This window comes from Aquarana catesbeiana, linkage group LG04 (genome assembly GCF_042186555.1).
Source record: "Aquarana catesbeiana isolate 2022-GZ linkage group LG04, ASM4218655v1, whole genome shotgun sequence".
Lineage (NCBI taxonomy): Eukaryota > Metazoa > Chordata > Amphibia > Anura > Ranidae > Aquarana > Aquarana catesbeiana.
The window spans coordinates 667,556,783-667,572,714 of NC_133327.1; the positions used below are offsets into that span (position 1 = coordinate 667,556,783).

General features: G+C 45.2%; 1 protein-coding gene across 2 annotated transcripts in view; it reads right to left on the reverse strand.

Annotated features, from left to right (window-relative positions):
• Positions 1-15,932, reverse strand: part of ASB3 (ankyrin repeat and SOCS box containing 3) — a 248,972-nt gene that overhangs the window by 213,798 nt on the left and 19,242 nt on the right. The window lies entirely within an intron of this gene.

Here is a 15,932-nt window from a genome sequence, read left to right on the forward strand (position 1 = left end):
AGCGGACCGGTGTTCCTGGTGGTTTTGAACTGGGTAATTTTAAGAAAGCGGTTGCCAGGGGTAACCACACAGGTATCGGCGAACCTGAAACCCAAAAAGTGTTGGGTAAAGTTGAGACAGATGTCAAAGTAGGACCCCTACAGTCTTGGGAGAGTAGATCTGGGGGAGGCGAGAAGAAATGTAAGCTCCCAAAAATTAGGAAAAAGTGCGCATGGAAGCACACTCGGAAAAAGAGGTGAGTGGAGTACCCGTTTAGGAAGAAGGGTCTTGTATTTCTCCCTCCGGTGCGAAACAGGGGGGCGGGGGGATATGTGGAGATGCGACACCGTGTCACAGATGCATATGAGCAGTGTATGTCCGATTTTGGTAGGCTTGCTAATTGCACACCTGACTTCATAGTCATCCCAGGAATAGAGGTCAGTGCTCAGCCTTATGGCCCGTACACACGATCCGAATATGGGACGAAAGCTGTCGTCCGAGGAAGAATCGTACGATTTTCAGATCATGTGTACAGTACACTACTTTCAACATCCGATCACAACAGTTCATCCAATATTATTCGATCGCACATGCATGAAAATTTTCCTCATACGATTCCAGATCGTACGATTTTCGTTTAGTCAGTACAGTTGTCGTCCGAAAATACAATACAAATACACTACAACACATGACATCACGTCCCATTTTTTTTTTTTTCTGTCGTACGAGAATTTGTGACTTTATCTACCTATTCAATTTCTACTATTAAGCGGAAACGGTCGTACAATCTGTCGTATGATGTCGGATCGTGTGTACGGGCCATTAGAGACAGCTCCGCCCCGGCAGACAGGAGTTCTGGCCTAGGAGTCAGAATGGAGCCAGTGCAGCACGAAGCTGCAAGCACAGGAGGTGCTGAACGTCAGGTCTGGGGAAGACAGACCGAGGCCTAAGGTGTAAGGCCAGAGTAGGGGTGCTGTGTTTGTAACCAGGAAGGCTGAATGCTGGTTGTTCTGAAGCAGGACTGTAATGCTGAATACCCCTGCGAGGGAATCTGATGTTTATTTTTGAACTTTGTTTCTTTTGAATAAAAATGGGCTGCCGTCCCTTGAAAATGCAGTCGGGACTGACACAATTTCTTCAATTTAGACGCACCACTAGAGCTTAATCACCCCGGATCTTTACAAGATATAAACACAAACACATACAGGACACATGCCTTTATGTGTGTGTATATGCATGCACCCTTTTATGCATCTATTATATATTTATTATTTCTCATCATCATTATTCTTTAACCATTTGCTGACCGCTGCACACAGATGTACGTCGGCAGAATGGCACAGGCAGGCAAATGGGCGTACCTGTACGTCCCTTTAAATTTGCCGCACGCCACGGGAGTGTGCCTGTGGGTCCCGGGAACTCGATGTTAGCCGGAAGCCCGCGATTGCGTTGTGGAGAGGTAGAACGGGGAGATGCCTATGTTATCAAGGCATTTCCCCGTTCTGCTTTGTGACATAACAGGGATGTACTGCTCCCGGTCAGCGGGAGCGGTGATCGCTGTCATGTCAGTGGAAGCGCACCCCCCTCCACAGTTAGAACACCTCCCTAGGACACACTTAACCCCTTCCCTGCCGTTGTCATTTACACAGTAGTTAGTGCATTTTTATATGTAAAAAAGATTACGCTGCGCTAGAGTGAGTTAGACACGCTACTAAATTATAACATGATAGAACAACTGCGTCTAAATAAACGCATGTGGATGAGGGAGACAAAATACCTCTACAAGGTAGGCGGACCTAATAATAGATGAATACTAATAAGTACATTGAGGCCCAGTGCACGGAGATACACATACGTAATGACGTCCACGCACTGGGCCTGCAGTGCACTGTAACCTTCCTGGCTTCTGGGTCCCAAAAAGATGGCTGGGGCAGGAAGGAAACCAATATCAGTACAGTTTGAGACTGATACCGATTCTTTAAAAAAAAAAAAAAAAAAGTGGATATCGGCCCCAATATTCAATAATCGGTTGACCCCTACTTGGAAGTAAATGCTCCATGTATCTACCCTTACTCAAGATGGCTGCAGCATGGTTCACACGATGATCAGCTGTGATTGGTCACAGCTGATCATGTGTTAAGAAGCCTCTGTTATAGGCTTCTTACCAAAATCGGAGATGCGGCGTGTCACTCGCCACGCTGTGCGGGAGCGCCCTGGCATGTTATCCTGCTGGACGTCATATGACGCCCAGTCAGGATAACGGAACCACTTCCCGGCCATCAATCTGCTATAGGCCGGGTGGGAAGTGGTTGCCTACCCCTGTTCTAGCGTGAGAGGGCAAGTCTTTTGTACTACTTCTTCTGTCAATTACTGGTTCCTTCAAATAGAGAAGAAGTTCATCATTCAGGCTGATTATTGATGCAGATTTAGAAGAATCCTCCGCATGAGGCCCCAATAACACATTGAACATGGCATCAATTCCACCACGATAAGGATTCTCTTCTGCCCGTTGTCTTTTTTGACGTTTGTGTTTTTGTCCTGGCTGGCACCCTTCTGTGGGTGGCTTGCTGGCTGGCATCCTGCTGTGGGTGGCTGCCTGGCTGGCACCCTTTTGCGGTTGGTTGGTACCCTGCTGTGGGTGTCTTGCTGGCTGGCACCTGCCGTGGGTTGCTTGCTGGCTGGCACCCTGCTGTGGGTTGCTTGCTGGCTGGCACCCTGCTGTGGGTGGTTTGCTGGCTGGCACCCAGCTGTGGGTGGCTTGCTGGCTGGCACCCTTCTGTGGTTGGCTGGTACCCTGCTGTGGGTGGCTTGCTGGCTGGCACCCTGCTGTGGGTGGCTTGCTGGCTGTAGCCTGATGTTGGTGGCCTGCCTGACTGGCACCCTTCTGTGGGTGGCTTGCTGGCTGGTACCCTGATGTTGATGGCTTGCCTGGCTGGCACCCTTCTGTGGGTAGCTTGCTGGCTGGCACCCTGCTGTGGGTGGCTTGCTGGCTAGCACCCTGCTGTGGGTGGCTTGCTGGCTGACACCCTGCTGTGGGTGGCTTGCTGGCTGGCACCTTGCTGTGGGTGGGTGGCGGGCCTGGCACCTTGCTGGGGGGTGGGTGGCTGCTGGCTGGCTGGTGTATCCGACTCCTATCTGGTCCAGTTCTGTGGCGTGCCGTGCACTGTCCAAGGCGAGGGAGACCAGGGGTCTGTCCCTGTCAGAACATTGAGGCCCAGTGCACGAAGACGCTCAGCGCAACATACGTAATGACGTCCGCGCACTGGGCCTGCAGTGCGCTGTAAACCTTCCTGGCTTCTGGGCCCCAAAAAGATGGCTGGGGTAGGGAGGAGACCAATATTGGTACAGTTTGAGACCGATACCGATTCTTTAAGAAAAAATGGATATCGGCCCCAATATTCAATAATCGGTTGACCCCTCCTAGGAAGTAAATGCTCCATGTATCTACCCTTACTCAAGATGGCTGCAGCTAGAAATGCTAGGGTGGTATTTTTTTTTAACAAAACAAAGCATGGAGACCTGGATGTATAAATGAGTTTGCTTTGAATATTAAAAATGAATTATATGGCATTTTCAGTTTGTGGCGCTCAGATACAGTTAAGTTTTGCTTTAAAGTGGTTGTAAACCTCAGACATGAAATATAAACAGATGGAGATGGTGGAAATCTTCGAGCACTGGGCTGTCCTCATCGGTGAAGATGTGAGAAGATATTCACAATGACATAACGTCGGCAGTCACTTAGCAACCTTGCTTAGCTGATAAACCTTTTGATAAACCCAGTTTAGCGAATGACACAAATGTTAAGGTAATGTATGTGTAATAATAGGTGTTTGTTCGATGTTCATGTCACGGGAACAATAGTCTTCAGTGTGCCACAAACACCTGGCAAAATACAAGAGATGGAATAATAGGGACGTGTTACTTGGCTTGCTTTGTGAAGGCGCTGACGATTCAAGAACACATCACCTACTGAGAAGACTGTACATGGCCATTAAAGTAATGATAAATACTGGAGGCGGATTAGGTGCGCAGTAGGCATGCTATGCTTAAAAGAGCAACAGTCTCTAAATCTCATACAAAACAGGCAGGTTGGAAATACTTTGGTGCCCATGCTGGTGGAGACCTTTCTGGGGAAAGACAAATAAAATTTAGGAAAATCTGTATAGATGGAAATATATAAACTGGCATTGCAATCGCCTCTTTGTAAATGCAGATTGCTTGACTTAAATGGGACATCTCCATACTTTAGGAGCAACATCCTTTTTACATCACATTGCACAAATTGTGTTTTTCAAAGTTCGTTAGAAAAGATGCAAACCGTTGCACATAGAAAAAGAGAAATCAAGTAATGGAGGTTAGCACATAGTAACAACTTTGTTGGGACATAAAGGCAAAGCGCAATACAGAGGTTGGACAAAAATATGGACACACTACATGATTTGCCAAGAAGATAATGCTCAGATTCACACAGTTGTCAAATTGTGGTTAACGAGCATGCAGATGATGTCTCCCACCTTGCATGAGTGCCGCAGTCGCTAGACCTCAATATCATATAGCCACTATGGTCAATTTTGGGGAACAAGGTTGGGGCTCATTTTCTGCCTCTGGCATCTCTGTGAGAACTGGAATGATTTTGCATGAAGAGTGGTATCAGATTATATTATCCACCATCCAAAACTAATATTTTTCAATTCCCAGGAGAATTCAGGCCATCTTGAATGCCAAAGGTGGTCCCCAACACTGTATTTCGTTTTTTTACCTGGTGTTTCCATAATTTTGTCCAACCCTGTATATCTTCACAAATAATGAACGAGACTGGTAATTATTTTGTTCCAGAGGAAGTGGGTGCCATGAGGTGTGTGTGTGTGAAGGGTGGGGGCAACAGAGGAGAAAATAAACTTGCCTGAAGGGGAAGGGAGGGGGGAGACCTTAAAGATCCAGTCCACTGTACTGCAGCACAATGGACCTCCCTAGCAATCATATAGATAACAAGTAGCGGTCCAGACCTAGACGGTCGGTAAGAAGTGATCCATGGGTCCCATACCTTTAGGATCTTGGTGTGGGTATCCATAAGGGTAGATGTGACCTTCTCATGTACCATAGTTCCCATGAGACACTGTTAAACCTCAGCAAAATTAAAAAACAGTTGGTGCCAGGACTTAGCCAGGTCTGCTGAGCTGCCAGGAAGACAAACCCCACTAGCTTCCTCTGATCCCTGGTCAAGGACATGATAGAGGTATGCAACAGGGCTTCCCCAGGGGTCACGTGCAAACGAAAAATTCAGACTGATCTAAGAATAGAGCTGGGTCCAGAATCGCAGGGATTTCAAGCAGGACCACCAGATATGAAGGAGATTAACATGTTCCCCGCATCCCGAACACAAAAGTGAGATGCTGAGGGGACAAACTTGGCTACTCACACTGGGGTCATGTACCAACAGGAGAGTAACTTACAGGCCTCCGCTAAAAACAGATGGATGGAGATCTCATTCCCCATCCATCTAGCAAAACGGATCGGATGGTATCGGATGGAAATGGACAGGCGGTTTCTTTCAGCGGGCTGTGTTTATGTCTGCTATGCATCAGCGGACCTATCACCTGCATGACAGAGTCCGCTTCATGTGAAAGGGGTGTTACCAGAAGCGGCCGGTCCATTAGGGGTGCCGCCTCCCTGCAGGGTGGCAGACAGTTGTTTGTTTTTGTTTTTTTCAAGCCACATGATTAGAACCTGAGGCTCTAATGGCTGGAAAAAGGTTGGGCCCGAACCCACCCACTTGTGACAGTAGCAAATTAATATTTGCTATTGTCTTCTGGCTTCTCCTCCCATACAATCAGGACAGGAGGCAGATCGGTTGGCCGGAAGGAGAAGCCGAGGAAGCTGTGGAGGGGTGAGTGCGGGGGGAGACCGTCACCGTGCAGGGTGAGTGTGGGCGAAGGCATCACCGTAGAGAGGCTGGGTGCGGGCAGACCTGGGGGGGTTGCCTTCCCCCCAAAAAAGTCACTGGGTCTTACTATGTTTTTTTTTTTTACTTTTTACATTTTTTCACAGTTATACACATTTTTTTTTTTTGGGGGGGGGTCTTTGGTGAGATATCAGAGCATGTTTAAAAAGTCCGTCCAAGCCCTAACTTCACCCGCAACGCTCCCCCCCAGCGCGATCCCCAGCCTGTCAGATTGCCAGAGAAGAAGCTGCAGGCTCTGGGAGGGGAAGGAGGGATGCCGCTCCCAGCACTGATGGATCGGGGTTGCGGGGGCCAGTATGGGTAGTGATCAGAGTGATATGGGGGGCACATCTGGATCCCCCCAAACACCATGCAGCACCTGAAGCCAGTGGGAGCGGCAGAGGAGGGATTCCAGTGATGATGGTAGCTGCAGGGGATCGAATTTACGGGGGGGGGGGGGGGGGCTGATCGGGTGGTACTCAGTGCTGGTGGTGAAGGGGATGGGAGAAGAGAGTGGGGGGGAGTAGTTTTAGGTTTTAGCACAGTCTGCTGAACAATTCTGCTATAAGTTTATGGCCATTGAAGTGACCATAAGCTTATAGGAGAGGGAGAAAAGAGGTCCGTACGCCGTACATGGCCAATTGCAGGCACTTCTGTAGGTCCGTACGGCGTACGTACCTGCCAGTGATAGGGTTAAATCACAAAAAATAAGCTATGAGTAAGCACTCAATCATGAGTGCGAAATGCGTCAACTGAGCCTGTACATTCTGCCAGATTGTCTTGTATTTTTGATGATCTAATTTTTATAATAAAGACATTTTTTCAACTTCATCCGGTGTGTGGCATCTAGATTCTCTCGTTCAAAGCTTTACAAAAAATAAAAACTCAGAGGTTATCAAATGCCACCAAAAAAACTCTATTTGTGGGGGAAAAAAAGGCCAAAAATTGTATTTGGGTACAGCGTTGCACGATCTAAATCTTCCAGAGGTCAAGTGGTTAATGCAGAGAATGCATTAAAGTGGTTGGAAAGGCATCTTAATGCATTCTATGCATATGCATTAGGACAAAAAGCCTTCTGTGTATAGCAGCCCCCCTAATACTTACATGAGCCCATCTAGATCTAGCGATGTTGCAGGTGTGTCTCGGATGCCCGGGACTCTCCTCCTCATTTGCGGAGACAGCAGAGCGGCGCCAATGGCTCTCGCTGCTGTCAAAGTCAGTCAGCTAATGAGGAGAGAAAGTTCCAAAATCTCTTACATCAAGGTGATGAAAGGTACAGACAGGCTAACGCATTTCACATCAATATTGGGTGCTTAAACCTATGATTAAGCATCTATATTGATGTGAAATGTGTTAGCCTGTCTGTACCTTTCATCACCTTGATGTAAGAGATTTTGGATCCTCTACACTGTTTTGCCACAAATAAAAGGCGTTATTCGGAGTGCGGCCGTTCAGCTGTTTTCTTCAATTTTCTAAAACCTCATTTATATCTTAGTACAGAGTTCTTCACCCAAGCAGGAAATGGCATTTTTGGATGTGTTCTGCCCTCCAACTGTCTACAGGTAGCCATATTGCATTACATGAAATTACAATGGCTGCAGTTTGAAAAAGAAAGGCAATTTTTAATAACATTAAGTTACAATATGGCTGTGTAGCAATTGTATTTACTATATTCATTTTCTTTGTTATATCCCCCCCCCCCCCACAAAAGTGGACTTACCCTTTAATGACCCCAGAGTACATTAGTATCCGCAGCTTTTTATAACCACCGGGCGTTTGTGTTATTGGTACAAATTGTGCAGTAATAGAAAGACAGAATCAAGTCCATTACAAACATTAGAACCTGTTCAGCAAATCTATAGCTGTAACTTCAGCGACAGAAGGAGAACAGAACACAGTGAAACCGCCGCCATCAATAATGTAGATTTGTGATTCTTGAACCGGCAAAACTCCATAAACTCCGTAGAAAGGTCACGTTCGTCAGGAAGGACTGCGCTGTTTACCAGATCATTGATTCAAAAATTGTAACATAAATTCCGTCGCTAGGGCTGCAATTTGGGACGGGGACTGCAGATGCCATATGTCTTGGTCATTTGGGGGTGTAAGCTGAATATTGCAGCTATCCTTTAAACTTAAGAGCCACATTGGGTATGAGTATATTTTAAATGTGGGAGGAAGGGGAGGAACTGGGGAGACTCCTGAAGCTTAGCAAAAGCAACAAAAACAAAAGAGAAAAAAATATTTCTACTGATTTATATGCTCTCAGCAGTTAACTCAGCCTCACAGTCTGAAAAATTAACTACATCAGCATCATTTTTAATTGTCCAAAGTTTTGAATCTGCACAGTATCTGGAGGCTTTGATATTAAAGTGAGCCTATGCTTTTGGGAGTGTTTTTTTTGTTTGTGTTTTTTTCATCTCTGGTATTACCATCACAGCCCAAAGCAGCAGAGTTCTAATAACATCTAGTTTGTGTTCCAGTAGGTGGTGGGAGTGAAAAAGCAGATTCTGGTCTGGTTAGGCGGGTTTCCTCCGGACCAGCGGTCTCAATACTGCAGCCCAAGGGCCAAATGGCCCTTTGCTTGCCAATATCTGGCCTTTGGGGCACTGTTCCTCCCACCGACACCAATGATGGGACACTATTTCTCACACCGATACAAAGCACCATTCCTCAAACTGACACCAATAATTCGGACTCTTCCTTCATTAGACACCAGAAATGGGCCCTATTGATACCAACAATGGAGCACTATCCCTCCCAATAATAACAATGATGGGACAGTGCTCACATCCAAATACTTCTGCACAACAGCATGCACTAATCACATGCCTGACGAAGGGGTCCTGCATGGCTGCGAAACATTGCACTACACTGTTTTGTGACCGTTTGGACGAAAACTGATGATCCTTGGTGTGCTGGTAAATATCTACATATCGTACAGGTTCCGGTATCCAGCTGGTGGTCACTACAGCACCCAGTACCCCGAGAGCTCATTCCAGGAATATGTGTGATGGGACTATGGACTGTGGATACATCCACTGACACCAGGCCATTTTCTACTCCCACTGGGCAAAGTCAGGCCCTCAAAAAGTCTAAGAAACAGTAAACTGGCCCTTTGTTTGGAAAGATTGAAGACCCCTGCTCTAGACCACAATGTCCATGTCAAACCCCCTCCTTAACACACAGTCCAAAAAGTATCTATGGAATATGAGTAAAGCAATAGTTGAATTAGATGGGTTTGTAGGGGGCCTACAGAAAGTATCTACGTGATTGGTCATCTGTGCCTTTAACCATGTAAACTTGAGGTTTATGTCCACGGAGTTTGTGTGTTCACTAAAAGCTTGTATTTCTGATGTTCTAATCTTTACCCATGTATCATCCATTAACCTGAACCAATGCCTTGGTGTTATTCCCCAGCAAGAGTTCAAGGTTTGCTTCTCCATCTCCTCAATGTAAAGTGAAGTGCACATTTGGGATAGAAAGGTCAACTGACTCACAAGAGGCGTGAAAGAGGCTATCAACGTCAAACTGGAATAATCATCACTGAACAGGGGTTGTGGCCTTCAACGCCATCTATCTTCCACATACAATGCTGTTTTAAGAGCTTTATCCCAACACTTTGACAACAATTTAATGTAAAATGAAGGGTTAACACCTATGAAGCCTCACTGACACAAAGGATGAAATGATGTAACCAGAACAGGGTGGCTCCACAATTTTCACAACTCGCACTATGTTCTTGGACAATAACATCTGCCTTTCCATGGTGTGTTTAAATGGTGGGGTAATCTCCCAACACTCAAGAACTGGCTCAGATAAGCTCCAAAATGTGTTTAACATCCCCCAACAAATCCAGTTGATTATAAAAATAAAAATGTAACCGTGCTACTGTTTAAAAGTGATGCAATGCAAACAAAAAGCTGCAAACACACTACGAGATATTAATCAGAAGTACAAATATATACAGTACATAAAAAAGTGTTGAGCTAATACATAAAAATAATTTCAATAAAAATAATAATATAAAGTCCACTTTAGAGTACATATTAAATTAATATATCTACGTGTCCAAAAGAATCAAACCACTGAGCCCGACCAATCAAACGCCAACTAATAAACGAACACCGAAAAGAGTCTCCACCACCAAGGGTCATAAATGCAGGCTTACCAGAAATTCATGACTCTCTTACTACAGAGAAGTCATAGAAAGTATGTGGTATCAATGATCATGCAATGGCTGGATTGCCAACATTGGTTATCACCGCCACAGTATATCCTAGCACTATCCTTAGGAAAGATAAGCAACATACACGCCAGATGTGAAACCCCAAATAAAAAGATTATTAATAGTTTAACATGCACTTACATTTCAGAAAGTACAATATTGCACAATGAAAAGGAATCACAGCCGGCAAACAGACTTGCTTCTGGGTCACTCCCAGTAGCACGATAATGTCTGCATGAGGCTCGGCCCTACGCGTTTTGTGAAAACTCACATCTTCCAGGGCAGTTAAATTAAACTAACCAATACTAGAATTACTTTCTGCAGTTTAAAAAAAAAAAAAAATTGTTTCTATACTGAAGAGTAGCCTAAGCAAAGACCAGTGGTGTCCAAACTACGGCCTTTTTCTAGCCTTTATCTGGCCCTTTGGGAAGTTTTCCTTCCAATAATATGAAGCACTATTCTTCTCCACTGACACCAACAGTGGGGTATAATTCCTGCCACTGACACTAATGATGGGACATTATTCCTCCCACTAATATCAATGATAAAGCACTATTCCTTCCACTGACACCAACAATGGGGAACGATTTCTTCCACTGATACCAATGATGGAGCACTATTCCTCCCACCAATACCAATGATGGGGCGCTACTCCTCCCACTGACACCAATGATAGGGCACTATTCCTCCCACTGACACCAATGATGGGGCACTATTCCTCCCACTGACACCAATGATGGGGCACTATTCCTTCCACTGACACCAATGATGGGGCACTATTCCTCCCTTTGATATCAATGATGGGGCACTATTCCTTCCTCCAATACCAATGATGGGACACTACTCCTCCCCCTACTGACCGTCAACCCTAAGGCTATGTTTACTCACACTACTGCTGGGCGCAGGACATTTTCTACCCCATTGGCCACAATCCGGCCCCTAAAGTCTAAAGGACAGTAAACTGGCCCTTTGAAAAGTCTGGAGACCCCTGGCTTAAACTGGCCATACACCTATAGATTATCTGCAGATTTTCTATGGTCGGATTTAAAAAGTGGAACAGATTCCTCCATCTACGCTGAACTGTGTGGATGGAAGAATCTCCCACTGGCCCAAGCTTCCATATCTTGCTAGTCGGCCCCAATGGCTCTCACAATACCTGAACATTCTGATTGGGTGCAGGCATTGTTTAGGTTGAGAGCCAGCGGGGCCGCCTAGCAAGATACTGAAGCTTGGCCCAGTGGGAGATTCCTCCATCCACACAGTTTAGCATACATGGAGAAATCTGTTGCACTTTTTCCATCTAACCAAAGAAAATCTGCAGATAATTTCTAGGTGTATGGCCAGCTTCAGACCAACGGTGTACCAATATCACCTGACCAGATTCTTCGGCCTACTGTCAGCCAAAGGGAAGACAACACATGCAGTGGTTAAATCTTACGAACTTTAATGACTGCCGCTGGTGCCTGATAGTAAAGTTAGTATAATACTAATAATGCCAGCCCTGCACATAGATCATGAATCCTGCCATGTGCCAACAACAGTAAGGACACGTGCCTCCACAATTTAGGAAATATTACAATAGAGAAAGAGCGTTTTTTTTACAGTTGGGCTGCAATACCTGAATTCTGCAGCAGGTGGTGTGGTAGATGAAATCTGAGCAACTACAGCTCTTAAGAGGAGGGACATTATATGGAGGAGGTCACTAAACAAATGGGGGATTCCCAGCTCCCTTCGAAATCCCCCAACTTACCATTCCACAATAAATTGGGCGTCAGGCATACGTCAATGTCTTGTAAGCATTTTAGATCTAGCTGGTATACTGCTAAATTTGTGTTTTGAGATCTCCATGAATAATGAGTATGGCAGAGGTTAGATCTGGATGGGTTTGAGGGGGATGTACACAAATTATCTAAATAAGACACAGTGGGAAAAAAAACACAGCTAAAGAGCATTCAAAGACATTGACAAGCACAGCAAAAAGCATTTGAGGTCTGCGGTGGGATAACCGGTTGTAAATATGACCACAAAAAAAGCATCATCCTGACCTCTGGATAACTACTGGGGTTAAAGGGCAGAGGTCAGTCATTTGTTAAATGGATGACTGAACAACATGGGATAAGCCTGCTCTTGTCCCACTTTGTTAAAATAGCAATGAGTACACCCAGTAAAACAAATATCATTTACCCTGACACAGGCTCAACTTCCAGATATGAAATACAGACAACCCATTTTATTATGGTACCAACCAGTTCATGAGCGTTTTATGAGGATCCTGACAAATCGAATGACCCATTAGGGGACATTTAAAAAAACTGGAGCACTCAGAATCTGGTTCAGTTGTACAGTACATGGTAGTCAATCAGCTTCTAACATAAGCTACGTGATCCTGCACTTCTGGGTAGTGGGCACTATTTATGATTATTCACAGCGAGCGCAGATTGCCCGTTACCATGGACTCGATGCCCCGCTGGCACCCGCAGATCATTCAATACACAGGCAGAATGTAAACAATGCAGATTGCCATTCTGTCAGGAGGGAAGACATGGTTCCTGTGTCTCTGTGTCAAACACACCCCCACTCCCCCACAGTAAAATAACACCAGCTAGGCACACATTAAACCCTTTGATCACCCCTTATGTTTAACTCCTTCCCAGGAGTGAAGGAGTGTCAAAAGTGTCAGTTAGTGTCCGATTGTTCCCCCCCCCCCCCGCAATATCACAATCCCACTGTATGTCACTGATCGCCCCCATTACTAGTAAAAATATTATATATATTATATTATATTATACATACATATACACACACACATATATATACACACAGTGGGGACAGAAAGTATTCAGACCCCCTTACATTTTTCACTCTTTGTTATATTGCAGCCATTTGCTAAAATCATTTAAGTTCATTTTTTTCCTCATTAATGTACACACAGCACCTCATATTGACAGAAAAACACAGAATTGTTGACATGTTTGCAGATTTATTAAAAAAGAAAAACTGAAATATCACATGGTCCTAAGTATTCAGACTATTTGCTGTGACACTCATATATTTAACTCAGGTGTTGTCCATTTCTTCTGATCATCCTTGAGATGGTTCTACACCTTCATTTGAGTCCAGCTGTGTTTGACTATACTGATTGGACTTAATTAGGAAAGCCACACACCTGTCTATATAAGACCTTACAGCTCACAGTGCATGTCAGAGCAAATGAGAATCATGAGGACAAAGGAACTGCCTGAAGAGCTCAGAGACAGAATTGTGGCAAGGCACAGATCTGGCCAAGATTACAAAAACATTTCTGCTGCACTTAAGGTTCCTAAGAGCACAGTGGCCTCCATAATCCTTAAATGTAAGATGTTTAGGATGACCAGAACCCTTCCTAGAGCTGGCTGTCCGGCCAAACTGAGCTGTCGGGGGAGAAGAGCCTTGAGAGAGGTAAAGAGATGCAGTCGGGAGATGGGAGAAGGTTGTAGAAAGTCAACCATCCCCCTACTGTCAATCTCAGCTCAACCCATAAGCACTGAATCCTAAGGGGTATCACTCTTCCAGTTGGGTTTCTAAAGTAGATTTGAACTAAAAAATTAAGATTTCCTGTCTTATGGGAAACATCTAGATTTTAACTGTGCCTAAGCAATACCCTGACAAAATCTACCCTTTATCTTGAATTCCTCCTGAAAAAAAGCAGTGCCCTTCCTATCTGTGATTTTGCCAAAGCAGTCCTGTTTTGTAGCCTTATAGTTGTATACCTGCAGTGTGAGTACATAATATAAAGCACTGCTGCCTCTGACTGCTAGTCTCACACAATTTATAGTGAGATCTGGTGATGCCACTACTGTGCTGCTCATGGTTCTCCTTGCTGGAGATAAAGCTGCAGTGCAAGGATCTCCATGCTTCTGTCTCATTCAATCTGTGTGATCAGTAATTCTTACAACACTCCTGATACTCCAGGACAGTGTTTCTCAACTCCAGTCCTCAAGGCGCCCCAACAGGTCATGTTTTCAGGATTTCCCTCAGATGAAATGGCTGTGGGAATTACTGAGGCAGTGAAACTGATCAAATCACCTGTGCAAAATAATGAAAATCCTGAAAACATGACCTGTTGGTGCGCCTTGAGGACTGGAATTGAGAAACACTGCTCCAGGATACTGATATTTCAGCCACCTCTCAGGCCGATAGCCGATATTGTCTGCCGATATTCTGTACATTTAAAAAGGAAAAAAAAAAAAGGTACACTTTTTTTATTACGGTTATTGCTGTCACAAGGAATGTAATTATCCCTTGTGACAGTATTAGGCAGTGTACAGGTACTCTTTATGAAGCGATCGGGGGTCTAGAAGACCCCAAACCCCTCCACTGTACTTGAAAGTATTCAAAACGTCAAGGTTGGCGAAAAAACGGCATGGGGGTCCCCCCCAAAATCCATAGCAGACCCTTATCCGAGTACACAGCCTGGCAGGTCAGGAAAGAGGGTGGGGACGAGTGAGTGCCCCCCCCCCCCGCTGAACCGTACTGGGGGGTGAGTGCTTTGGGGTAGGGGGGCCCTGCTCCCCCCACCCCAAAGCACCTTGTCCCCACATTGATGAGGACAAGGGCCTCTTCCCAACAACCCTGGCCGTTGGTTGTCGGGGGCTGCGGGCAGGGAGCTTATCGGAATATGGAAGCCCTCTTTAACAAGGGGCCCCCAGATGCTGGCCCCCTACCCTATGTGAACGAGTATGGGGTACATTGTACCCCTACCCATTCACCTAGAAAAAAAAAAAAAGTGTCAAAATTAAAACACAGTACAAAAGGTTTTTAAAGTAATTTATTAAGCAGCTCCGGTGTCTCTTAAAGGGGGCTTCCAGATTCCGATAAGCCCCCCGCCCGCAGACCCCAACAACCAACGGCCAGGGTTGTCGGGAAGAGGCACTTGTCCTCATCAACATGGCAACAAGGTGCTTTGGGGAGTCCCCTGCCCCAAAGCATCCACCCCCACATGTTAAGGGCATGCAGCCTGGTACGGTTCAGGAGGGGGGGCTCGCTCATCCCCACCCCCTTTCCTGACCTGCCAGGCTGTATGCTCGGATAAGGGTCTGGTTTGGATCTTGGGGGGACCCCCATGCCGTTTTTTTTGTTTTAACATTTGGAGTTCCCCCTAAAGATTCATACCAGACACAGTGCCTGGTATTGTTGGGGATCAAAGTCAGATCCCTGTTCATTGAAGTCGGACTTCAAGTCGCAGGGCAAAGTTGGATCCAAAGTGGTACGACTGTCGTGTCATACCAGTGTAAACCCGACCTTATACTGAGATTAAATTACACACAAGTGAACTCTATTTACTAATTAGGTGACTTCTGAAGGCAATTGGTTCCACTAGATTTTAGTTAGGGATATCAGTAAAGAGGGCTGAATACAAATGCACACCACACTTTTCAGATATTTGTAAAAAATTTTGAAAACCATTTATCATTTTCCTTCCACTTCACAATTATGTGCCACTTTGTGTTGGTCTATCACATAAAATCCATTTACTTTTTTGGTTGTAACATGACAAAATGTTGAAAACGTCAAGGGGTAGGAGTACTTTTTCAAGGCACTGTAATACATACAGTCTACACAATACATATAAGATCTGCTCATTGGCCAATCAACCACTGGTAGAGACCACGTGACCTACAGTATATGCCAGCCTGATTACGTATCCGCTGTTTCTTTGGTGCATGTGTGGCTGAGCTTTGGTCATTTAGGTATTTACATAACCCTTTTTGAGCAGTAGGTGAGCTTTAAAATAAGCCCTCCTTAACC